At 27.4% G+C, this 27512-nt stretch overlaps 3 pseudogenes; 1 reads left to right on the forward strand and 2 right to left on the reverse strand.

Annotated features, from left to right (window-relative positions):
- Window positions 1–487: 487 nt before the first annotated feature.
- On the reverse strand, window positions 488–7042 carry LOC137826202 (cucumisin-like; annotated as a pseudogene).
- A 5543-nt stretch (window positions 7043–12585) lies between these two features.
- LOC137825401 (nicotinamidase 1-like) lies at window positions 12586–13594 on the forward strand (annotated as a pseudogene).
- Window positions 13595–20915: 7321 nt separating this feature from the next.
- Window positions 20916–25102, reverse strand: LOC137826203 (cucumisin-like; annotated as a pseudogene).
- Window positions 25103–27512: the final 2410 nt, after the last annotated feature.

The raw sequence follows: 27512 nt of genomic DNA on the forward strand, positions 1-27512 counted from the left end.
ATAAACATATTGATTAATGAAACCAAACAACAAAATTATGTTAATAAATGTTATTTTATTATCATTATTATTACTACTACTTATATTATTATTATTATTCTAAAATTATATAATAATACATTTTTATATACATATTATACATGTTATTTATTATTATTTTAAATCCTTCTATATTTTATCAAACCAAATTTATATAATAAATATATTATATTTTTAACAGGTAAAAAATCCTAGTATAATGACATTTATATTACTAAGAAGGACAAAATGTTTCTCATTTCAATAACCAATGATAATGAATGTACGCATACAGTATAATAACGATATCTAAATTACTCAGAAGGAGCACTAGAAAATATTTTGGATAAAGTAATTATTATCTTGATTTTATTTTTGGCTTACATAGCACTTTATCACAAGTTATGTGGCTTACAACACACCCAGAATATTTATTCACTAAACTTCAATAGGGAGAAAAAAAAAGAGAAACAACCAACAAATTACATAATCATTGTCATTCACGTCGGTAACAGAGAATTTATGGAACATAAACTACAATGGGGCTCCTTACCTGATGAGTGCCATCATCCCAAGTCAAAGAATAAGAAACCAAGGTTGCATTAATGGTTCCTTGAATCCTAAGGGTGAAGGACAGGCTCTCACCCACAGATGTGAAGGTCAAAACATTTGGCACTACTTGGATGTTTAAAGAAGATGGATTTCCAGATATTGTTGCCCTATATGTGGATCTAGCTAATTCAACATTAGTAATAGTTCTACCAAAAGTGACATCGTTGTTCTTTGAGAGAGCGGTTGATAGAGCAAAAGATGGGAGGTTAAAGTTGAAAACAGATACTCTTTTGGCTGATGCACAAGTGCTGTTATCTCTCGTAATTTTTCGCAACCTTACAATATTATAAGCTTGTCCACACAAAAAATTAATATAATCATTCGGACCAAGATCATAAACTAGTCCAGGATTTACTGCCTTCAAAGGATTGATTTGCCCCGCACCGTAGGCAAATTCAGCATCTGAATTAAGTGCAGGATTCATAGGAGTAGCTGTAAATGATAAACCAATAAATTTGGTCGTAAGCATATATATACTGGTCATTAAGATATACCACAAAATAATTGAACTAAATCTAGTTTTTTTGAACACAAGTGTACTTTAGGTAGTAATGAAAAAATATTACTAAAAAAAAATTAAATAAAAATCAATTTTAAAAATAAAAAATAATTAATTATAATATTAACAAAATTAAATACTTGGTATTTTGGAGATTAAAAAAATTATTAATATCTAAATTAGTTTATTTTTTTACCTTATTTGAGAGAAACTAATAATTAATTTTTTTTATAAGAATGAGACCACTAAAGTGGTTTATATTTTGTTTTTTTCTTGCTGATAAAAAAAATCAATAATAATTTTACTTAAAATAAAAAAACAGTAAAACATTAAAAGTGATGTAGAAAAAAAAAACAACGAACTGTGCACCAGGACAAAAATAACAACATAAAAAAAATACTTTAACAGTAAAAAAAATTATTTAATAATTATGTTATAATAATATGACTTAATGATAGATAGACTTGAATAAAATTGTTATCTTATGAAGTTTTCTGTAAATTGTTTATATAAAAGAGTTCAGAAACAATTCTTGATTAAATGTTTACATCGTAGTCTCTTTTTTTCGTACAAACTAGTCGCTTAATTTTTATTTAAGGATATGAGTTACTCATTATCTCTCACAACAAAAATAAAAGTTCCAAAGTTTCATCTATATTATGTGTGAGAAAGAATTGGTCTTTTTAAATTAACCATGAAGGATTATTGAATTGAGAGATAAGAAAAGGGCATAAAATGAGTTTAGCATGCATGGATGGTAAGGAGACCATTACCAGTTGTCATCAATGCAGATTTAAGTGCAGCAGGAGACAATCCGAGATTAAATGATTTGACGTAAACCGCTGCTGCAGTAACATGAGGGCATGCCATTGAAGTTCCAGATTCTATATTGAAATACGATATTTTACTATCTCCTTTAATTGTAGAAATAGGAGAACGTGGAGACCATGCAACCAAAATGTTAACTCCTGGAGCTGCTATATCAGGCTACACCATCAAGAGATAACTTATATATAAGCAAATGACCTTGAATTGGTTGGATTGATTGTATATTGTACCATGAAGTTACCTTAAGAATGTTTCGAGTAATCGTATTTGGACCTCTTGATGAGAAACGAGGAATGTAAGGGGCTGCTGAGTCTATTCCTTCGTAACTCTTAGATATGATAGCTGTTGAATTACTACAAATCGATGACATGACATATAAATAAGTTAATTCAAGATTAGTTCCCCAAAATTTTATAGATATGTTGATGAATAGTTTTGTACCTTGTTGTCTTTAAATAATTATATACGGACTTCCCATCACTTGAGCTAATGTAAAGTGATGGCAAGTACATCTGGGCCAATTGAAGACACGAATGCAGTTCTGAATATAACACCAGCAGCCCCAGAAGCAAATTCCACAAATTTAGGAGAAGCATAGCCATCACACAAAACAATTTTCCCACTCACCAAAGCTCCATTCAAAGAATTGTAAGTGCAGAACCTAAGCAATCCTAAGGTTAGAGTGGAGTTTTGAATTGTAATAGAAAGATTAGAAACAAATTACCAAATAATAAGTCTAAATTACTTTGCTAAGTTCTTTAATTATATATAAAATTCAATTTCTCTCTCGACTAATTTAAAAAAAATATAATTAATCACTATATTAATTAAATTAATTATTATTTTAAAGACTAAATTTTTTTTTATTAATATATAAAATAAATTCTATTATTAATAAATAATTTTTAAATTTGTTATGTAGCAATCAATAACTAGATTCTAATATACTAATAATATACCAAAAGAATTAGTAAAGGTTTATAATTTTATTATATTTAAAAATCAAAACTTGATTTTCTTAAAATTAGTTACAATTTATTATAGTGACCTTTTCTATAATGTGTAATTTTTATTTTTTAAAATAAATTATAATATTATTATAGTGATAAATGTTTAAAAAAATCTTCACTGTTTTGTAAAATTAAAATTTTTAATCGTTCCAAAGTGTTAACCATTAATTCTTCTTTAACGGTGTCAACTTGATTAGATGAAAAGAAACATTGGATATTTAAAGAAAATTTGAACCCTTTCAAATAGAGAAAGTATATAAAAAATTATAAATAAATAAATAAATAAAGTAAGAAAAAGAATTAAAAGACAGATATTGGTAAATGTTGGTACCTGGAACTGGAACTATTAAATCTTTTGTTACTTTTATAATATTTTAAAAGATAAGTAAAAGAATTTAAAGGGATAATTACCCGGATGGTCTGGCCATTGCCCAGTTTGAGATCACCGAAAAACTTTCTGTCTATAGTGCTGGCAGCCACAGAAATGAACCAGGGTGCAACATTCGTCATTGTGGAAGGATTTGGACCCAAATTGCCTACAGATTTAGAAGTTAATATACCACTCCTCATTGCATGGAAAGATCCTATTGCAAATACATCTTCAAAATATTTCAGCTGTTGGACAACTTCTTTTTCTCCCACTGAAATAGAAATAATATCAACACCATCCGCAATGGCTGCATCAACTCCTGCAAGAATGTCAACGCCGTTACAACCCGATTCCCAACAAACTTTATACACAGCAATGCGTGCTGATGGAACTCCTCCTCTTGTTGTTCCTGAGCCAAGTCCAAACAGATTTGCATTGGGAACAAGGTTTCCAGCAGCAATTGATGCACAGTGAGACCCGTGACCAGTAGTATCAGCTGGAGATATGATGTCCTCTGGCTTGAAGTTACTCTCAATGTGAAAATATTTTGCTCCAATTACTTTGCTACAAACAAATCATGAAGCAAGCATTCATAGATAAGTAATTTATTTGTTACCTTTATCTTTTAATAATTATTACTTTGAAAATTTTATTACTTAAGTTTAGGTGTATATGTTTGGATCCACGTTGATTTACTATTGAGGTGGATGTTCGTTCAAATTTGACATTTGACATGAAAAAATTTAAAATGTGAGTTTAAAAATTGAAACCAGGCATGCTGTTTATGTATGTGTTGTAGCATGTTATAAGAAACATTACTTACTTATTGCAAGTGAAGTTATTGCATGTTCCCTTCCATTTCTGTGGTGGTGGACCAAAGCCTCTATCAGTAAAGCTATTGGCATTAGGAATCCAAATTCCACTATCGATTACTCCAACAATTGTGTTACCTTCCACCGTTGCTGCTCTTGGGACATTTTCGGGGAAGTTAAGGAAGTTCCAGGACCTTGATGTTTCAACATTGTAGACTCTATCTGGAATAACAGACACCACACCATCCATTCCTGTTTTCGCAAAATCATAATCAATCATATTAATGTAGGAATGTGACAGAAACCAAAAATATATTTATGAATAAAGCAAAAAACTGATGAAAATGTGGTATGAGCTAATAGATGAAAATACCTTTCATTCTTTCTGATTCTTTTTTGGTTAGCCTCGCCACAAATCCATTGAAACTCTTGTAGCGATGCAACAACGTATTTGATGCAAATTTGCTGGATGGATATATATGTCATATGGAATTTTAATCAAGTTAGTTTTTTAAAAATTTCATATTCTTGATTGATAATAGGTTTAAAATAAAATAATTGTTCTCTTTTTAGACAATATTAAACTAAGCCTCAATTTTGAGTGAAAATCTGTTAGATGAGTTGAATAGAAACAATTAAGGGTTATCAACCTGCCCAGAACACTTTGAACCATACTGGTGTGAAATGAATCTGTGATTTCCATATCCTTTGGATATTCTCCCATGTAGACTATATAAGTCTGTAGCATGAGCAAGATAAATTAAAAAAATAAAAAAGAATTTTAAACTAAGTGAATTTCACGTGGATGCTTAAACATTGAAAATATTATGTTCAACCCTTGCATAAAATAATTTTTAGGTTAATTTGTTCATTTTGAATATAATCCAAATTCTTCTTAACTTAAATGTAATCCAATATTTTCTTTAAAAAAATAAGCATTATTAGATTTATTTAAAAAAATCATAAAAGGATAAAAACCTAAGAGTAATTTATGGAAAGATATAACTTCTCACATATAGAAGGAATGTGGAAGTTAGTTGAGGAAAAAATAAAGTACAAAGTGAAGTATTATAAAAGAGATGCCTCAAGTACATTTTTATAAAGTATATTTTTTGTAAGACAAACAATTTCAATTGCTAGAACAATATTAGATATATATTATTTACCTTTCGATCATCTTTAGAAAATGAGGGAGTCAACAGCAGAATGCATGCAAGAATTTGAAGAAGATGTGACAACCCTAAAGACTTCATCTTTTGGTGACAGTAATCTTGATTAAATGATGAATGCGTTTTTAAGCTCTTTCAACCTGTGAATAAATTTAATTTATTATGTTAAGTATATATTTGAAACTCATAGCAACACAATAAAATTTATGTTAAATATATATTTGAAACTCATAGTAACACAATAAAATTTTAAAATTTGATATTGGAAATGATAAATAGAAGTATATATACATAATAAATTGAGAATGAAAACAATAAGAAAGTAGATTAGCACAACAAAGTGGATTGGGTAGCTTTACAATGTACTTAAAAGGTTGGTTTTATGATTTTTTATTTATTTGTAGATTACAGTTATTTTATCATTTCTGGTTGTTGAAGTTGAATTGGATAGATTGATGAATGTGTGCAATCTATTATTTTCTTTGAAAAAATGTTAAGCATTTTAGGCATAACATTTTAAGCTACTGTAAATTTTGTCCATGAAAATTTCACCATGGTATGATAAATGAACAATAATAATGTCAACTAAGTCTACTTCCTACTATATTATGTTATGGGTTGTATTAATTATGTTCAAATTGAAAACTGTACGAAGAGTGATATATGTATTCTTTTAGCACCAATAAACTTATTTAATTTTTCTATCAACAAATAATAAATAAAATTAAAACGAAATGTTTAAAAAATACTTCAATTTTTATATAAAAAATTCAAATAATAATGAACTAGTTGGTTGAGAAATATTATAATATAATGGTTGAAGTATTTAATACTCTAAATTTATTTATTATCTATAAAAAAATATTACTAAAATTATATGTTTAAAATTAAATTTAATACATTTACAATTTTTAACGGTCACATATTAAGTTTTTTTTCTTTATTTCTTGCTTTTGTAATTATCTTCAACTTACTCCCCCAACACCAAAATGACAATCATTTACCTTTTGAAATTCATCTATTTCCAAATCATTGCATTGTGAAAGTTATATAGTGAAAGTTATAGGATGAGTACAAGTTAATCATTATTTTCAAAGAAAAGTGTGTCATTGGCAATGTTAACTTGATGTGTCGTGATCAAGATAGCTATACACAAGAGAGTATGTTGTTTTTATGTGACTGAGAGAAGAAGTTGTGTAGGGAACCACTTGTAACAAAGTAATAAAATAATTAGAAATAAACCAATAAAAGTAATTAGGGATGATGTTGATCCTTAATATTTACTCTTAGTTATTATATATAATTAAAAATTCATAACAAGATAATTATGTGAAAAGTTAAATAACTTTGTATTAATTAATTTAAATACTGAATAAATAATAAATATAAAAAAGTATGATACATTCTACTGTTTTAGGACACTTTTTCAAACCAAAGCACTGACTGAACCTAATTGCATGGTTTGAAAAAAAAAATCAAAAACAATTTGATAAAGTTTGGTTTATGATGGTTTATAATTCAGTGGGTTTTCAGTTTTTAAATTAAGGTATAAATGAAACAATAGAAATAGAGCATTGTTATATATATAAGCAGAGAACAGAAGCAATAGAAAAATATTAGGAGAAAGAGTTATAAATGAATAATGGAAATAGGAATAGAGGAGAGACATACTCAGCTTGGTCGACCATATATTGAGTAAAGGATGTCAATACACACACTCTATCTTACCTTTTATAGCCAATACACACTCTATCTTACCTTTTATAGCCACTAGATTTCGTGGCTTCATGGTCCACGTTTTGCGCATTTAATTTTCAAATTTGATTTTCAATGAGAAAAATTAATTTGACATTTAATTTTCAATGAGAAAAATTGATTTGATTGAATTTTTAAAAGAAAAACTATGCACTCCAATAGAAATTGGAGTTTATCATAGTAATGTAACTATACTTCTCTATATTAAGCCTTTTTTGTTAAAATATTCATCTAGAAGATAATATTTTCACAGTGTAGTGTATTGAATATTTTTTCTAAAATATGTTTAATTAATTAATATGCTTTAAAAAAAATACTGCATTTGGAATTATATTTTCTATTAGAGTTGGAGTAATTTATGTCAACATGTAAACAAGAATTATTCTGCGCAACTCAAATTTTAATTAGAAATAGCACTTAATTAAAACATTGAGAATCCGAATTTAAGGCTTTTTAAGAATTTAACTATCAAATATTTGTAATAATAAAATTTGGTTTAATATTTAGTTATTTTAAATTTTAAGAAGTTGATTTTATTTAAATATTTTATAAATTTGTTTTAAATAAGGTTTTTTATCCTCACACATCTCATTCATAGACACACATCTCCTTCATCCACACTCTTTTTCTTCTTCTTTTTCTTTCATATTCATCTACTTTATCCATGTTCATCTCTTTCATCCACTAAATTTTTTTATTTTTTTTATACTTTATTTTGTTGAAGATTAATGTTTTATAAAAAAATTAAAATATTATCATATGTTGAACAAATCGACTCAATTTAAATTAATATTAAAATTAAAAAATATTAAATTAAATAAATTTTAAAATAAAAAACATTAGTATTTACTTGATCCACATTAAATTGTTTTAACTAAAATATCAATTTATAATTTAATACTAAATTAACATCAGTTTAAATTTAGTCAAACCTAGAATTGGTCTTAAAAAGCTAATATTAAATATCAGTATTTATTTGTTAGTAATGCTTAACCAACACTAAATATCAATTTTGTTATAGTACCGTTAAATTTCTATTTTCTTGTTGTAGTGCATGAATTTAAATGAAATAGTAAATATATTCGCAACTTACTACTTAATGTAACATTGAAAAGGGATTGGGAAATGGACTAAAATCATACTGTAAAGATGAAATTTGCAAATTACATACTTTTTAAAAGATTAGAACACCTCAATTATTTCCATTTTGTTATAAATATATACTGCTGATAAAAAAATATAACTCAATCATACTACTTTATAAATTATTAGTTGGTTTATCAAATCTTTTTAGAGTTTGGAGTTATTTTACAAAGTTTTACCAAGGAAAATTATACTATTTTAAACATGTCAATTAAAGTAATTTGGACACAAATTAAACTAATGGAAAGTTTGTTATAAAAAGTACTAAAAAATCATTTAAATGTATCCTTTATTAAAGAATATTACGCCTAATATTGTATAAACATAATGAGTTTTTTTATTTATTTAAAAATACAAACAATGAAGAACCACAAACTGATAGGTCCCTCAAAACAAGGATAAGATGAGAGAATGTCTGGGTAGAGCACGAGGAGGAGTAAACACTTATCCAAACCAACTTTATCATTGTTTTTTCTTTTGGCCTTTTATTTAGAATTTTCTTCAAGAAAAAAACTTATTTTATTGGGAAAATATCTACCTCTAATTCTAATTAAGCTGGAAATATAATTAAGCTTCACTTTTACTCTTTTATTTTTATTACTTTTAAAAGTAAAGGAAAATGTTTTACCTTTAATTAAAGATTCAATTAATTGCATTTCATCTATATCACACCTAATTATAATCTAATCACTTTTTTAACATCTGAAATGTACATGAAACAGTTAATTTTCTTTTTTCCAAGAGAAAGTGTCCCATCTATCTCACAACATATAAATTTCAATCTCAAAATGGATATAATTAAAAAAAAAATTAATACTTAGATATGTAATCTAATATTTAGTTTACATTAAACATCTAAGAATCTATTGATCAAAAGAGTCTATTAAAATAATATAAATAATTTAATTTTTTTTTATAAATATTGTCCTTTTATTGTATATTTATCTCACATTTATTCGTTTATTTATTAGCGATTAAATAAAAGAGTCTTGAGAATCTACATAGCACCACAACCCGTCCAGTTGTCATTTCAAAAAAGAATTTTTCTCCCTTTTCCAAGCTTTCAGTAAAGTAGTTTTCAAACTTCCCTCCCCAATTTTTCGACTTCCAGCTCTCCTTCAAATCTTTCCACCAAAGAGAGACTTTGTTGTTATTGTCCCTCTGCTCTTTCAAGCTTCTCCAACCTCCATACTTAAACTCCATGATCTCCAACCACAACCCACGCTTGTCCAAACTCAAACGCCAAATTCACTTTTCCTATAAGGCCATGTTTCATGAGAGGACGAAACATATTGAAATTGATTGTCATTTCGTTCATACTAAACTTTAAGAAGGTCTCATTTATTTAATCCCAAATTCTTCCTCTAATGGTTGATATCTTGACCAAACCTCTGCATCCTCGGTCATTTCGTGACAACTTATCCAAGTTGAACATGAAAGATATACATGTTTCAGCTTGTGGGGTGTTATTAGATGATAAATATGATCTCATAATATTTTAGATTTTCAATTATAACTACTTTTTCAGTAGTTTTGGAACCTTGTGTGGTTGTATACTCTTGGCAATAATTTTGCAACAGTTTTTCTCTTTCTTCATGTGCTAGATGTTACCTATACTTTTTGTACGAGTGCGAGTTTGTATAAGGGTTGTGATATCTCTAAAGTATCTCGGTTTATTTAATTTTATTCTTTGCTGATAAAAAAAACTGTTCTATCAATTATAATTGTTCTATTGTAACGGTTCAATTAGTTCAATCTCTTGTAGGTATGAAAAATATAAAATTAATGTGTATACTGGTTGAAAAATATAAAATATGTGATATTCAAAATTGGTAGTTGGGGTGATTTTAAATATAACATGTGTTAAATTCGATATTATATTCTGTTTTAATTTTTGTGAATTTTGTTCTTTACGATGGCATTGCTCAAGCAATGGATTACCACTGAAGAAGATTTAGAAACAAACAAATTTGAAAAAGAAGTTTTGGAGACAAAGATAAAGTTGAATACTGAGTGACAAAGCCCATCGTTTATGAAGGCCAGAGTATAGGACACACCAGTCACGTTGAAACCCACGTATACATGCATAATGTTTATGAGAAAAACAAATCCATCTTTTATAAATCATTATATGTGTCAAACTTTTCAATATTTTCTATATTACACTAATCCCTTATTGGTTTGAAAAATATTACAGCATGAATTTCTATAAAATGAATTGTTGTAAATATTAAAAATAGATTTTACAGAATATATCTAAATAAAATTTTGTTTTGATAATAATAAATTATAGCAATGATCAATTATGTAATTAATTAAATTAACTTTCAAAATTGTTTGTAAGAAAAGAAACACTAAAAAAATATTAAATAAAAAATAATTTTAGATATTAAAATAATTAATTAATGTGTAATTAAATTATAGATATTTTGTAAAATAAAAAAGTTATTGATATTCGAAAAAGTTTCTATTATTAATAAAAAATTATAAATTAATTATAAATTAATATTTAATTATTAACTACCAAAAATTTTAATTACTTATTATTTTATATTTTAAATTAATATTTATTAGTCTTTTAAAAATTAATTTAAAATTTAAAATATTAAAACGATTATTTAAAACTATATCAATTTTAATTACAAAGTTAATTCACATAAAGAGTAATGAATTGTTTGATTTAATCAAAACATTTAGGTTTCAAATCCGTACCAATAGTAAATAAAAAAAACAGTTCTACTTAAATTGTTTACTTGGACCACATATAAAAAAATTCACTCGATGAATTTCCACGCGTAAACTTTTTATAATATTACTACTGCAAATCTGCATATTTTATTTATAATATTATCATAAGTGTATCTATATGTATTCGCACTCTTATATATTTGTAATTTATTTTAATAAATATAAATACATATAAGGAAACATTTAATAATTATATATTTTAAATTTATAAATAACATATAAAATTATATGTAATATGGTTTATTTCAATTTTAATATTATACATAAATATAGATAAATAAATAAAATGTCTCTATTCCCGTTATTTGTGTTTAGGAAACAATTTTCTGTGAAATTAAGTTTAGCCATTACTATAAAATAAATCACAGGAGGCAAATTATACTTAAGATTGAAATTTACCTTTCACGACACGTTTTTTGTCATGATTAATTATATGTTGCATTACTAAGAGGTGTTTCTCAAGCTTCAACCAAAATTCTTATTAAAGAATGACACCTTGAAGGAGAAAATGAAAAATTTACGAAAAATGTTGTTTGTAAAGATATTTTGTTATCTCAAAAATCAAGTATTGTTAATTTTATTTATGTTTATAAATATAAGTATATGTGAATATTCTCCTTATACTATTTGTTATTATGTATTAAAGGCAACATAATATATAAGGATCCCTTTATAGTTAAATGAAGATATAAATACAAAGCATTCACACATTTATCTACACAAACAGATAATTACCAAAATATATATATATATATATATATATATATATATATCACTAGTCTATCTATATATAAAGGGGATTCTCCTTTCTAACTTTCCTTAATTTTTTTTCAATTTTATCCCTATATCAATATTTGGTTTTATTAAATTATTATGGGCATTACGTCATTTTTTTAAAATTTTTATATTTTCATATTTTATTTTTTTCAAAATTTTTAAGTTTAAAATTTTTCAATTTTTCAAACCCTAAAACATTTTCTTAACACATTAAATTTTTCAAAAATTTTAAATTTTCAAAACTTTTAAATTTTTCAATTTTTCATTCCCTAAAACCATTTCGAAACCCTTCAAATTTCAAAATTTAATGTTTCAAAATTTTTAAATTTTTAAATTTTTAAATTTTTAAATTTTTAAAAATTCAAAATTTTTAAATATATAAAGGGGATTCCCCTCTTTAACTTCCCTCAATTTTTTCCTATTTTATCCTCATATCAATATTTAATTTCATTTTATTATTATGCGATATTTTCTATTTTCTCAAATTTTTTACATTTTAAAAAAAATTAAATTTTCAAATAAAGCTTTTCCGAAACACTTCAAAATTTTCAAAGTTTTGAATTTTGTTAATTTTCAAAAAGAAAATTCAAAATTTTAATATTTTCAAAAATTTTAAATATTTTTAAATTTGAAACTAAACTGAAGGCTATATAACCCATTAAACTTCGTTTTCTATTTTCATATTCAAAATATCAGAAGTAGTAGTTTCGTTCCAAGAACCACGAAATCAACTAGTTAGTACTGTTTTTCAATGACTTCTGCCTAGTTAGTGCTCACAAATTCGTAAGTATGTATATAATTATTGTTTTTTTTTATTTCTTATAATAATTGGCAAAACCAATCCATGAACAAAGATTCTCCATTTTCTGTTTCGTCGATATTTTTTTTATGTACTTACTTGTTGTCTAATTAATTATTATATTTTTTGCTTTTTGTTTATAATATCATATGAGCGAATTTCTCATTTAGTGAAGGAATATGTGAGGCTTTCCAAAGCTTTTTTTAAGAGAAAGTGTTCAATTTTTGCTTTCCTTGATTGCCATCAACCCGACAAACCCGAACCCCTTATCCACCACACTACATTATATCTAAAACGTACTTCAAATAATTTTTTTTTTATACTATCTATTGTATAGTAAAGTCTACTTTTATTGTAATTACTTAATATATCACTCTTTATATTAGATTGTTGTTGTAGTTGTACTTAGTTTTTGTTAAACACATTGGAATGGTATGTAACAGAGTTGACGCGAGTCTTGGGGTTGTTAGATCAAACCTGCATAAGCTAGAATAAGATGGAAGAAAGATGCCCTGCTTGACAAAAGAAAGAACCAAGAAGCCAAAGGCAAAACCAATGTTGCACCAAAAAGAAAAAGATAGAAAGTGACAGTGATGAATTGCAACAGAGAGAGCGAAAGAGAAAGATATATTTTCTATATTATTATGCTCAATCGGTACAAGAGTGTATGTAGGTGCTGGAAAGTAAAAAACAGAAACCCTAAAGAGAAAAAGCCCAAAAATACAGGGGCCCAATAAAAACAGAATATAGATTCTTTATCAGTATGTTTAAAAAGAAACAAGGATAACTACCTATTTTGTTCTGTTAGCAGTTTTTCCGGTTGGGTTGTTTCGACAATATATGCTTATTAGATTTCTGGTTTGGTTGTCTTTGAGTTTATAGATCTCCTGTGGTTGGAAAATGTCCCCAATGCAACACTCAGGCAAAAGAATGCATTCATGGATTCCTTGGATCAATTGAGAAAGATAGTTGTAATGTCTTTATTGATTGGGTGTAAAGTAATCAAATAAAACAAGTAAGTCTTTCCTTTGAAATTGGTTATAAGTTACTGTAGAAATAAAAAAAAACAACAAATAAAGTCTCGGTAGTGTATAGTTTGCCTTGCCTAGGGAAAATTTCTTGCTGAAGGTATTGGGTAAAAACATTTTTAAAAACTATAATCTTTGAGTTTTATTTTATCGACAAATATTTTAAACAATGAATAGTCTATTACTATAATAAAGGGGATTCCCCCTTAGCTATTTTTCTTTCTCCATAAATTACTTCTCCATTTTAAAATTAATATTTTTTTTAATTTTTAAAATCAATATTTAGTAAGCTGGTTTATGCACACGTTCTTGGTTGGTTCTTTTTTATTATTTTATTTAATTATTTTGTAACTACTTGAATGCAATTTTTAAATTTTCAAATCCTAAAACTTTTTTTGAAATATGTGTCCAGAAAATAAAATAAGACTCTAACATTATACTTTTTAAAAATGTTTTTACCCAATAACATCAATCAGAAAATTTACCAACGCAATAAGAGATGTACTTTATTTGTCATGTTTTTAGTTTTTACATTCTCCTTTTATAGAAATATATTTATATGTTAAGAAAATAAATATTTAGAAGTCTATTTATTTTTTATTGAAAAAATTGGTCTCATAAGTATTAATCACTTAAAAATATATATTACTTAGAAGGATGATTAATTACTCGCATTGGTTAAGCCAATTGACACCAAAGTATAATAATTTTATATAATGATGATGATAATGACTTTTATTTATTTATTTATTATGTATTATAAATTTTTATATTGTTAATATAAGTGTGCGAATAATGACATTTTTTATTCGAATTTTAATATTAAACATAAATATATATAAATTAAAAAATTAAAAAAAAATGTAGATACACAAGCGTGAGACTGCCTGTATTCCCACTGGTATAATATAATGTGGAAATGACTTTTGTCCTATTTTGGGTTTTGTAAATAATGTTAGGTTTTCATTTGCAGTACTTCATAGCAGTATTCTTCTTTTATTAATTCCTCATAGTTTTTTAACTCATATTCTGTTTTTGAGTTTGAACTTCAATGTGTCTACTTGATATATTTTTGTATAAATTTTAATTTAGTTATATATATGTATATCATGTTAATTGATGAATGTTATATCTATTTATTTGTTTTATTTATTGAAAAAATACTTTAAAAATATAGATAAATAAATATAATATATGTAAATAATTATGGTTAAAAAAACACAAGAATGATTAAATGGAAAGCCCTGAGAAACTAGTAACCCTGCATAAATGTTTCTTGTAGTGAAGGAAGAAAATATAAAGGTAAGTAATCAAATCAAATCTTAAATTAAAAAAAAAATACAAGATAAAGATATGCAAAAGTATTTTATAAGATATTTGAAATTCACTTCCTAAGCTAAAATGTTTTTCTTTACATTGTTATTCGAGTTTTACAATTATAAGAATACTTTACTTTAATTAATAATTAAAGATAAGATTAAATTATATTATGCAAGTAGTTTTAAATCTTATTTTATAAATTGGTTTTATGATGAGATTGGGTTAGTTTTAAATTTAGTATTTTTAAAATTTTATTTTATTAACCATTAGAAAGAAAGTTTAGATTATAGTATATTGGTGAAGTAAAAGACGACTAAAGAATGTCATAATATAAAAGTATAGAAATTACAATAGTTGAGATACTTTAATTAAAGATGATATAAAAATGTTTAAGTAAGAAAGTTAGGAGAAAGTAAAAAAAAAATAATAATGTTTAATCTATATCTTCTTCTATATATAGGGGATTTCCTCTTTAACTGTTTTTTTTTTACACATTTATTTTCCCATCTTATCTTTATAATAATATTTTATTTTATTATTTTAAAAATATGTAATAAGAGGTTTTTTGTCATTTTATTGTTATCTTGGACATTTCTATCATTTTGTTTTTTGGTACACTCTTATTTTTTATTTATTTTATAATCTGAAAATCAAACGTAACTCTTTTAACAACTTTTCACTTCTCTCTCTTTCAAAAACTTCTCATTTTCCTTTCTATAAAAAACTTCTCATCTTCCTCTTTATCAAAAGCTTCTCACTTCCCTATCTATCAACAACCCACCTCTCCCTCTCTTAAATCAGTTAGAATATTAATGTATTTAAAGCTTTCTCCCTTCTCTCTGATCCCCTTTTGTCTCTTTGAGATACAGACTTCCATTCTCAAACTTTTTTTTTCCTTTTCTCTATCACACACATATATATATATATACATACTCTGATCCTCATTTTTTTTTCTATTTTTTCTGGTTTTGTTTCCATTGTTCCATCCTCTTTACGCACATTGCGTTTTTGTATTGGTTTACAATTGTTGTCATCAAGGGCATGAAGTTTGATCCATTGGTTGAATTAAGACAAGTGGCTATTTGTCTACCGTGCTCTCTTCTCCAATTCCCCTCACTCACTTTGTTTTCTCACTCTCAAATGAGTACATTTCTCAAATTCTTTTTCATAAGACACTACAATGTAAACCTAACCACATTTTGTTTTATGCATTTTAGATATCCACATGATGTCGTTGCTTATTTCTTCACTATTTCCCCCTAAATCCTTTTACTTCTTTTTTTATTAAAGACTCAAATGATTGTTTTATAAACATTAATCATTCACCATTTCTTTTGTGTCATCAAAGATAATTTTTTTAAGCCTTTAAAACTAAAAAGAGATAAATGTTTTATTAAGCTTATTTACTTGTTTCTCTTTTTGTTTTCAAACTTATTCGATACGAAGGTGTAAAAGTCATTAATTCAGAAAGGTAAAGAAGACCACAGGAGGAAGTACAAAGAGAAAGATGGAAACAACCGTATTTTGTTTTTCTTATTGACTCTTTTATGTAAAAGAAAGAAGAGATGGTTACTTGAAGATGATGTATTTGTATTCGTTCTAATTAACATTAATGGTGACATTAAATTTATTAAAATATTTTTTCTCATTTGTATATTTAATTGATGGATTTAATTTTAATAAATCTTATTCAATTTTATTAAATTTTTAATATTAAACATAATTATCTATAAGTAATAAAATAAAAAAACTCACTAGTATATGTAATTTTCTTATAATATTCATCTTTCATATACTAAAATTAAAAAATATGTCTTATATAACATATGAGTTGGATTGGATTTGAGTTTAATATCGAAACTTAACCCTAAACTTTTAAACAATGATTTTTAATTTGATTAAAATGAGTTTGATCAAAACACTTAAAATATAATAACCCACAATATTTGGATTCAATTAGATTGAATAAACTTTTTTTTTAATATTAAGTAATCTTCTCTTTAAAAAAACACTCTACTTACTTGCTAATTAAACTTCCTATTTATACTACACAATTTTGGGCTTCTTTACTATTTATATTTTTTATTTAGTAAGTTCACACTTTATATTTTGACCTTTACTTTGAGTATTCGTATTGGCCTTGTCAAATTGATTTTAACTCTGTGTACGGGGTTTTATATTTGCATTCTTCTGATTAGACGTATCTGTAATCTGGTAGCCGTTATGTCGGAAATCTCAAAGTTCCTCACAGACTTTTGGTTTCTCCGCACCTTCACCATTGAGTGACTTTGAATAATTTTGGCTGGTTGAACCATCACTGTAAGAAAATCATAAAATAGAAATCAATTTTTAGAAACCAAAATAATTAGTTACGGAACTAAAATAAAGACAAAAAAAATTAGTTTCTAAATTAGTTTATATTATTTTTTATTATTGTTAAATAGTTTCTAAATTGGTATCTAATTAGCAATCAAGGTTTTAGAGACTAAATTTAAAAACTAAATAATTGATATCTAAAACCTTAATTGCTAATTAGATACCAATTTAGAAACTATTTAACAATAATAGAAAATAATAAAAATTAATTTAGAAACCAATTCTTTTTTAATTTTTAAAATAGTCTCTAATTTAGTTACTATTGCAACTAATTATTTTAATTTCTAAAAATTAATTTCTATTTCATGATTTTTTTTAGTGCATTCAATGGTCTTAGAGATGAAGATTTTTCAATTACCAATTTTTGGTATTTCCTATAGTTGTTGCACGGAAAGTCTTTTGCATTTAATGCTATTATGAGTGAAGGGTTGTATTCACGTGCATGATGATTACAACTGACATGGTTGAGGTGAAGAGTCTTTTGTTGTGTGTCGTTGGATGGGTTTAAATCCTGCGATTCATAAATAATGTCGTTTTGTGTGTCGGAGACGTTTGGCTTCCTATAAATATATAAATAGTCAATTATTTTCATGAATGACCCACACGTGTTCCTTCTTTTGTCTAATAGTCGAAAAGTTTCTATTTAAAAGGTATTATGTCTTCCTACCTCTGTTTTTCGTGTTTGGAAGGGATTCGACTTCATTTGGGAGTGCTTCAAAGCAGAGAATGAAGCTAATCAAGGGGTTGTGAGTTCCACTAGTTTATCATTGATTGAAGATACTATATGGTAACAAACCATATATGTATTTTTGAGGTATTCTCTTTCGCTCAACTAAAAGTTTAGTGATAGGTAATTTTAAAATTTCTTCAGTTTTAGTTTGCTTTTCCTTTTTAAATTCGTGTTTCAATTTTTTTAATTTGTATGTACTCAATTAATAATAAATAGTTTTCTATAGATTAATAAGGTGTATATTTTGTGGTTTGTGAAGAGGGTTTGTCTTTTGTTAGATGAATTGAAGTGACATAAGATTAAATCATTCTTAAAATGATTTATATTTATTTATTTTTTTTATTGATAAAAAATAATATATATAATATTCTCCTTCCCATTAAGCTCCCAAAGCAAAACAAATGCAGAGCAATATGAAAGAAAAATGGTATTGTAGGCCTCAAATGATCATATAAAATATAGTCTGATCGTAAACAATAAAAAAATTTGATTACGTAATCATGAACTGAAATTTTTCTGCTATTTATTGATGTTTATTAAAGTCAGTCCTATCAAAATGTTTTTTTATATTCCATTTTTCCTATTTATTTTCTTTGAAAATCACTGATTTCTCTACTTGTGTTAGATAGAGCTTATTAACAAACAATTCAAATAATGAAAAAAAAGAAACAAAATACTTATACATAATCAACAATAAACAAAAAATTCTTATAAATGAAAACTGTGATCTTATAATAAATTACACTAACAATAGTTTTTCTTTGAATTTGACTGTTGTATTGAAGTAAGGTTCTTTTTCCCTTATTCAAATGTCATAAAAAAAAAACTCAATCAATATTAAATTATTTAAATTCAAAAAAGTTTAGACTTACTTCATTAGTCATAAACTTTTCACACTCTAACCGCCTTTTTATTAATCCATTTTTTAAAATAAATATTAATTAGTAAACGACGGTAATATTTAAAATGTATCTTGAATTTCACCTACATATTATTAGTCAATAAATCAAAAGAACAAAATTATAAACATACTTTAGAGAAGTAGGATTTAAAAGAAGAGTTAGAAAGGTAGTGGATAGATATTTGGGTATCTTAAGTTCTTTTTCAAGTGACAACTCCAACATTAAGGTCTTTAAATTAGCATATTATTTAGTGACTCTAATAGGAATTTTGATTGGGTTTTACTCAAGATTAATGGTTGGAGATTGGACAGCCAAATTATACTACAGAAGTAGTAAATGTAAACCTCATTTTATAAGTTAATTTTGTGATGTTAAACTAAACATTAATAAACTTATTAATATGGAATAAGACTTTATCCTAACGAGATATCTAGACATGCGTTGGAGATGCTCAATCTTTGACACAAAGGAATATATTTAAGATTTCACATTTACTAGAAATAAGAACAAATTAATATATATGAATGAGTACAAATCTTACCTTACAAAATGATAAAATCTTCTCTTTAAGTTGTGATTACACTTACCACAACTCAAAAGAATCTCAATAAATTAGATACATCTCATGAACCTCCTTTCTTCTTTAGTTTTAATTGAATTGTGATAAAAGTATTTTATAAGAGTTTATTATTTGGTTATTACTATAGTTGTCATTATCTGAAGGATTATGGATGACTACAGTATAGTGACATTTATATTACTAAGAAAAATAAGGTTTTAACATATCAAATAGTAAAAACAAACATTGTAGAACCGTTTTTTAAAATAAAATATTATATTATAATAAAATAATAATTTATTTAAGTGTGAAATGATGGTTTAAAATATCATTTACACAATGTGATCTCATTTCAATAACCAATAATAATGAATGTATATAAAATATAATAACGACATATGAAGGAGCAGTAGAAAATACTTTGGATAAAAGTAATTATTATCTTGATTTTATTCATGGCTTACATAGCACTTTATCATACATTTGGTGGCTTACAACACACCTAGAAAAAAAGAAAGAAAAACAAACAACAAATTAATCTCACGTTGGTAACAGAGAATTTATGGAACATAAACAACAATGGGGCTCCTTGCCGAATGCCATCATCCCAAGTCAAAGAATAAGAAACCATGTCTGTATTAATGGTTCCTCGAACCCTAAGTGTGAAGGACAACCTCTGACGCACAGATGTGAAGGTCAAAACATTTGACACTATTTGGATAAAGAAGATGGATATCCAAATACTATTGCCCTATGTACAGATGGATATCCAAATAAAGGTAAATTTTTAAACTTAATTTTAAATATGTTAAGCATGTAACAAAATCCATCTAGTGTTTGCCAATGTACAAAGGTTTTGTATTCTGTTTTCTATATTAATATCCTTAGGTGGTATATTTTAAATACAGAGTTTTTCTTATAAAATTGTATATCTTTGTTTCTCTCTATGTTTGATTTTATTGGAAACAGAGAAAATTTGGTATAGTGTTAAATAATAATTTACTGAATTATCAAAAAGTTAAATATGTTCACTCTTTTAATACTTGACATTCATTCCAACAAAGTTAGACGATAGTATAGATTTATGACACCATTATTTTAAATCCTTCTATATTTTATCAAACCAAATTTATATAATAAAAATATTATATTTTTAACAGGTAAAAAATCGTAGTATAATGACATTTATATTACTAAGAAGGATAGACGGTTTCTCATTTTAATAACCAATGATAATGAATGTATGCATACAATATAATAACGATATCTAAATTACTCAGAAAGAGCAGTAGAAAATACTTTGGATCAAGTAATTATTATCTTGATTTTATTCTTGGCTTACATAGCACTTTATCACAAGTTCTGTGGCTTACAACACACCCAGAATATTTCACTAAACTTCAACAGGAAGAAAAAAAAAGAGAAACAAACAACAAATTACACAATCATTACCATTCGCCTTGGTAACAGAGAATTTATGAAACATAAACAACAACAGGGCTCCTTGCCTGATGAGTGCCATCATCCCAAGTCAAAGAAAAAGAAACCAAGTTTGTATTAATGGTTCCTTGAATCCTAAGGATGAAGGGCAACCTCTGACCCACAGATGTGAAGGTCAAAACATTTGGCACTACTTGGATGTTTAAAGAAGATGGATATCCAGATACTCTTGCCCTATATGTGGATCTAGCTGATCCAACATTAGTGACAGTTCTACCAAAAGTGACATGGTTGTAACTTGAGCGAGCGGTTGCCAGAGCAAAAGATGGGAGGTTAAGGTTGAAAACAGATCCTCTATTTGCTGATGTACAAGTGCTGCTATCTCCCGTAATTTGTCGCAACATTGTTGTACTATAATCTTCTCCACAAAGAAATTCAATATAATCATTCGGACCAGCATCATAAACTAGTCCAGGATTTACTGCCTTTAAAGGATTGATTTGTCCCGCACCGTAAGCAAATTCAGCATCCGAATTAAGTGCAGGATTCATAGGGGTAGCTGTAAATGATAAACCAACAAATTTGGTAGTAAACATATACATACTTAGCCATTAAGATATACCACAAAATAATTGAACTTAATCTAGTTTTTCCCAACACAAATGTACATTAGGGTGATAATGCATAAGGTTTTAGGTTATCATATTTAAGGAAATGAGTTACTCATGATCTCACAACAAAAATAAAAGTTCCATATCTATATATGTGTAAATGAAATCATATGTGTGTATTCAAATTAAAAACTCCAACAATAACTCAGGTGAGGAAAGAAAAGAAAGAATTAGTCTTTTTAAATTAACCATGGAAGGCATAAAATAAGTTTAGCATGCATAGATGGCAAGGAGACCATTACCAGTTGTCATCAATGCGGATGTAAGTACAGTAGGAGACCAGCTGGGATGAAATGATTTGACGTAAGCAGCTGTTGCAGTAACATGAGGGCATGCCATTGAAGTTCCAGATATTATATTGAAATACGATATTCTACTATCTCCATTAACTGAAGAAATAGGAGAAATTGGAGACCATGCAGCCAGAATGTTAACTCCTGGAGCTGCTATATCAGGCTACACCATCAAGAGATAACTTATATATAAGCAAATGACCTTGAATTGGTTGGATTGATTGTATATTGTACCATGAAGTTACCTTAAGAATGTTTGGAGTGATCGTATTTGGACCTCTTGATGAGAAACGAGCAATGAAAGGGGCCGCTGAGTCTATTCCTTCGTAACTCTTGGATATGATAGCTGTTGGATTACTACAAATCGGTGACATGACATATAAATCATTTTATTCAAGAATAATTGAGCAAAATTTTATAGCACTTATGTATGATATTTATGTGTTGATGAAAAGTTTGTACCTTGTTGACTTTAAATAATTATATACGGATTGCCCATCACTTGAGCTAATGTGAACTTCTGGCAATGCAAATGCATCTGCAACAACTAAAGGCAATGTACTGCGGAATATGATACCAGCAGCTCCAGAAGCAAATCCCACACGTACAGAAGAAGCATAGCCATCACACAAAACAATTTTTCCTCTCACCAAAGCTCCATTCAAGGAATTGTTAGTGCACAACCTAAGCAATGCTAAGCTTAGAATGGAGTTTTGAATTGTAATAGAAAGATTAGAAACAAATTACCAAATAATAAGTCTAAATTGCTATTTACTTTAATTATTTATAAAATTCAGTTATTTAATCACCAAAGCTCCATTTAAAGAATTATCAATGATGCTAATGTTAGAATGGAGTTTTGAATTGTAATAGAAGATTCCAAAAAAATTACCAAATAATAAGGCTAAATTACTTTGTTAATTCCTTTAATTATTTATAAAATTTAATTTCCTTCTCAATATATTACAAAAAAAAAAAATTAAATAAAAATTAATTTTAGAGAAAAATTAATTAATCATTATATTAACTAAATTAAATATTATTTTAAAAATTAAAAAATATTAATATATAAAGTAATTTTTATTATTAATAAATAATTTTTAAATTGATATCTAATTAACTATCAACTAATTAGATTCTAATATAGTAATAATATATCAGAAGAATTAGTAAAGGTTTATAATTTTATTATATTTAAAAATCAAGCTTGAATTTTTTAAAATACAATTTATTATAGTGACCTTTTTCTATAATTTTTAATTTATATATGTTTTTTAAATAAATTATATTATTATTATAGTGATACATGTTTAAAATAATCTTCACTATTTTGTAAAATTAAAATTTTTAATCGTTACAAAGTGTTAACCATTAATTCAATATTGCTTCTTTAACTGCGTCAACTTGATTAGATGGAAAAGAAACATTGGAATTTAAAGAAAATTAACGTTGGTACCGTGATGTGGAACTACTAAATCCAGGAGCTGGTACATCTCCACCATAAACTATAGGGTAACCATTCTGTGGTAGACTAAAATGTGTTCACTGAAATTCCCTGTATATGTTGAGAGAAATCTTTTGTTACTTTTTTAATATTTTAAAAAATAAGTAAAAGAAGTTAAAGGGATAATTACCCGGATGATCTGGCCATTGCCCAGTTTGAGATTAGTGAAAAACTTTCTGTCTATAGTGGCGGCAGCCACAGAAATGAGCCAGGGTGCAAGATTCGGTATTGTAGCACGACCAGGACCTGAATTGCCTGCAGATTTAGAAGTTAATATGCCCCTCCTCATTGCATGGAAAGCTCCTATTGCATATATGTCTTCAAAATAGTTCTGTTGTCTGATTGATATTGGTCCCAGTGAAACAGAAAGAATATCAACACCATCGAGAATGGCTGCATCATATGCTGCAAGAATGTCAACACTTTGACAACCCGCTGTCCAACAAACTTTATACACAGCAATGCGTGCGGATGGAACTCCTCCTCTTGCTGTTCCTAAGCCAAGTCCAAACAGATTTACATTGGGAACAAGGTTTCCAGCAGCAATGGATGCACAGTGAGATCCGTGACCATTGGTATCAACTGGAGATATGATGTCCTGTGGCCTGAACTGACCCCGAATGCGAAAATATCTTGCTCCAATTACTTTGCTACAAACAAATCACCAAGCAAGCAATCATAGATAAGTAATTTAATGGTTACTTATATCTTTTAATAATTATTACTTTGAAAATTTTATTACTTAAGTTTAGGTGTATATGTTTGGATCCACGTTGATTTACTATTGAGGTGGATGTTCGTTCAAATTTGACATTTGACATGAAAAAATTTAAAATGTGAGTTTAAAAATTGAAACCAGGCTTGCTGTTTATGTATATGTGTTGTAGCATGTTACAAGAAACATTACTTACTTATTGCAAGTGAAGTTATGGCATGTTCCCTTCCATTTCGGTGGTGGTGGACCAAAGCCTCGATCACTAAAGCTATTGGCATTAGAAATCCAAATTCCACTATCGATTACTCCAACAATTGTGTTACTTTCTTCATTTGCTCTTGGGACATCTTCAGGAAAGTTAAGGAAGTTCCAGGACCTTGATGTATCGACATTGTGGACTCTATCTGGAATAATAGACACCACACCATCCGTTCCTGTCCAAAAATTTCAAATTTTCACGAATATCACATGAACCAAAACCAAAAATATATTTATGAATAAAGCAAAAGCTGATGAAAATGTGGTTTGAGATAATAGACACATATGTACAATTGGAATATTTCAAGTACTATGTTTATTAATATATTTTAGTTCATTTTTTTGGAAAAAAAAATTACCTTTCATTCTTTCTGATTCTTCCTTGGTTAGCCTCGCCACAAATCCATTGAAACTCTTGTAGTGGTGCAGCAAAGTATCTGATGCAAATTTGCTGGATGGATATATATGTCATATGGAATTTTAATCAAGTTAGTTAAAAAATTCCATATTCTTGATTGATAATAGGTTTAAAATAAAAGATTTGTTCTCTTTCAGGTGCAATTTATTACATTATTTTTCTTTTCAGTCCTCCAAAATAGGATTTAAATCAAACAAGATTCTTTGTATTTGAAAATGTTAGACAGACAATGTTAAGTGAGTTGAGTAGAAACGATTAAGGCTTATATATGAACCTGCCGAGGACACTTTGAACCATACTGGTGTGAAATGATTCTGTGATTTCCATGTCCTTTGGATATTCTCCCATATAGACTATGTAAGTCTGTAGTATGAACAAAATAAATTAAAAAAATGAAAAAGAAATTTAAAATAATAGTCCCACTAAGTGAATTTCATGTAGATGCTTAAACATTGAAAATATTATGTTCAACCTTGCATAAAATCATTTTTAGGTTAATTAGTTCATTTTGAATATAATCCAAACTCTTCTTAACTTAAAAGTAATTCAAGATTTTATTTAAATAAATATGCATTATTAGATTTATTTTAAAAAATCATAAAAGGATAAAAACCTAAGAGTAATTTATGGAAAGATATAACTTCTCACAGATAGAAGAAATGTGAAAATTAATTGAGGAAAAAAATAAAGTACAAAGTGAAAGTATTATACAAAAGACATACCTCAAGTATATCTTTGCAAAAGTATATTTCTGTAAGACAAACGGTTTCAATTGCTAGGTAAAACAAAATTGAATATATATTATTTACCTTTCGATCATCTTTAGAAAATGAGGGAGTCAATAGCAGAATGGATGTAAGAATTTGAAAAAGATGCGACAATCCTAAAGACTTCAAACTCTTTCAACCTGTGAATAAATTTAATTTATTATGTTAAGTATGTATTTGAAACTCATAGCATAATGCTCATACACTAAAATTAAAATTTGATCATGGAAATGGTAAATAAAAGTATATATACATAATAAATTGAGATTTTTTTTTATTAGCAAAAGGGATTGAATAACAGGAACCACTTAAGGGGTGGTTCAACCCTTATACATACCTAAAAAATATGAGACAATTTCTCTTGTCTCCCAAACCAACAAATAGAGAGAGACAAACAAATCTACCACTAAAAACCGTACAGCCCGTTCATTTTTAAGATTAACTCGTACCAATTCAAAACTAACCCGTACAAATTCAAATCTAACCCGTACAAACTCAAAACCAAACCCAATACAATCTCTTTGCAACCACAACAAGGGGCGAACAAAACAGAAGCTTAGAACAACAAACAACCCAACCGAAGGAGTAACTCTTATAAAAGCTCACTTTATTGAAAACATACAAGCCTTAGGATCAATGCACCACTAAGAGTAAGTAAAACTAGCAGAAACAGGTTTAGAAGTTACCCTAGAAGCCTTTAATTGTGCCAAAGTGAACAAGGATCGATCACCCCTCCTTGGAAAATATGTTTATTCTTGTGCTTCCATAATTCACTAACTACAACTATCCAAACACAATTCCAAACTACATTAACCTGGACAAGAGCATTTAGCAAAATAAAATGCAAGAAGTGAGCTGTTGGGACAACATGGACAACCGACGCAATCCCTAACCATGTATAGCACTGATTCCAGACTAACCAAGCAATCCTACAATAAAAAAACATGTGTTTTGTCGACTCCACAGCCATCCTGCAAAAACTACATAGATTGGTATCCACCAAAACTCCACGCCTCTCCAAGTTAGCTTTTGTGGCAATCGAATTAATCAACACCCTCCAAGAGATAATCTGTGCTGAGGGCAAAGCAATAGTCTTCCAGAGGAAGACAAACACACTTTTTCCCTCAACAGGGTCTCTTAAAAGATCATAGACAGATTTTACTGAGAAACCACTATCCTTACCAGCCTTCCAAACTCGACTATCTGCAGAATTCAACATAGGGGTCTTTCCATGCACTTCTTGTAACAACTGGACTTCTTGGCATATTTTCCGATTAAACAGACCTCTCCTCCAAATTAACTTCCACTCCCATCTATCATTAACCCACTCCCCACAAGACTGTAAACTACCACACAAAGAGAACAATCTTGGAAATTTACTTTTCAAATCTTCGTTGCCCACCCAAACATCTTTCCAAAACAAAATATTCTTCCCGTCTCCCACTCTCCACTCACAACAATTCTCAAAGGATTTACCCCAATCCTCCATCCCAAACATAATACATTGAGAATGAAAACAGTAACAAAGTAAATTAACAAGAAGAACATCATTTTAATCTATTTTAATCTGCACAACAAAGTGGATTGGTAGCTTTACAATGTACTTAAAAGGTTGATTTTGTGATTTTTTATTTATTTGTAGATTACTGTTATTTTATCAATTCTGGTTGAAGTTGAATTGGATAGATTGATGAATGTGTGCAATCTATTATTTTCTTTGAAAAAAATTTCTTTAAAGCATTTTAGTCATAAAATTTTAAACTACTGTAAATTTTGTTCATAATTTCGTATATGTTAAATTTCAAATGACATTAACATTTCACCATGGTTTAAAATTATTACTAAATGGGGTCTTCAATGCACCATGTATGCTGGTCACATAAACATAGAGTCAACTATGTCACCAAATCTACTTCTTTGTTTAATTCTGTTCAATTTTGTTGATCACATGCAGACAAATAAACATTAATAGTGTCAACTATAGTAATTAA

This window comes from Phaseolus vulgaris, chromosome 8, assembly GCF_000499845.2.
Source record: "Phaseolus vulgaris cultivar G19833 chromosome 8, P. vulgaris v2.0, whole genome shotgun sequence".
NCBI classification, from domain to species: Eukaryota; Viridiplantae; Streptophyta; class Magnoliopsida; order Fabales; family Fabaceae; genus Phaseolus; species Phaseolus vulgaris.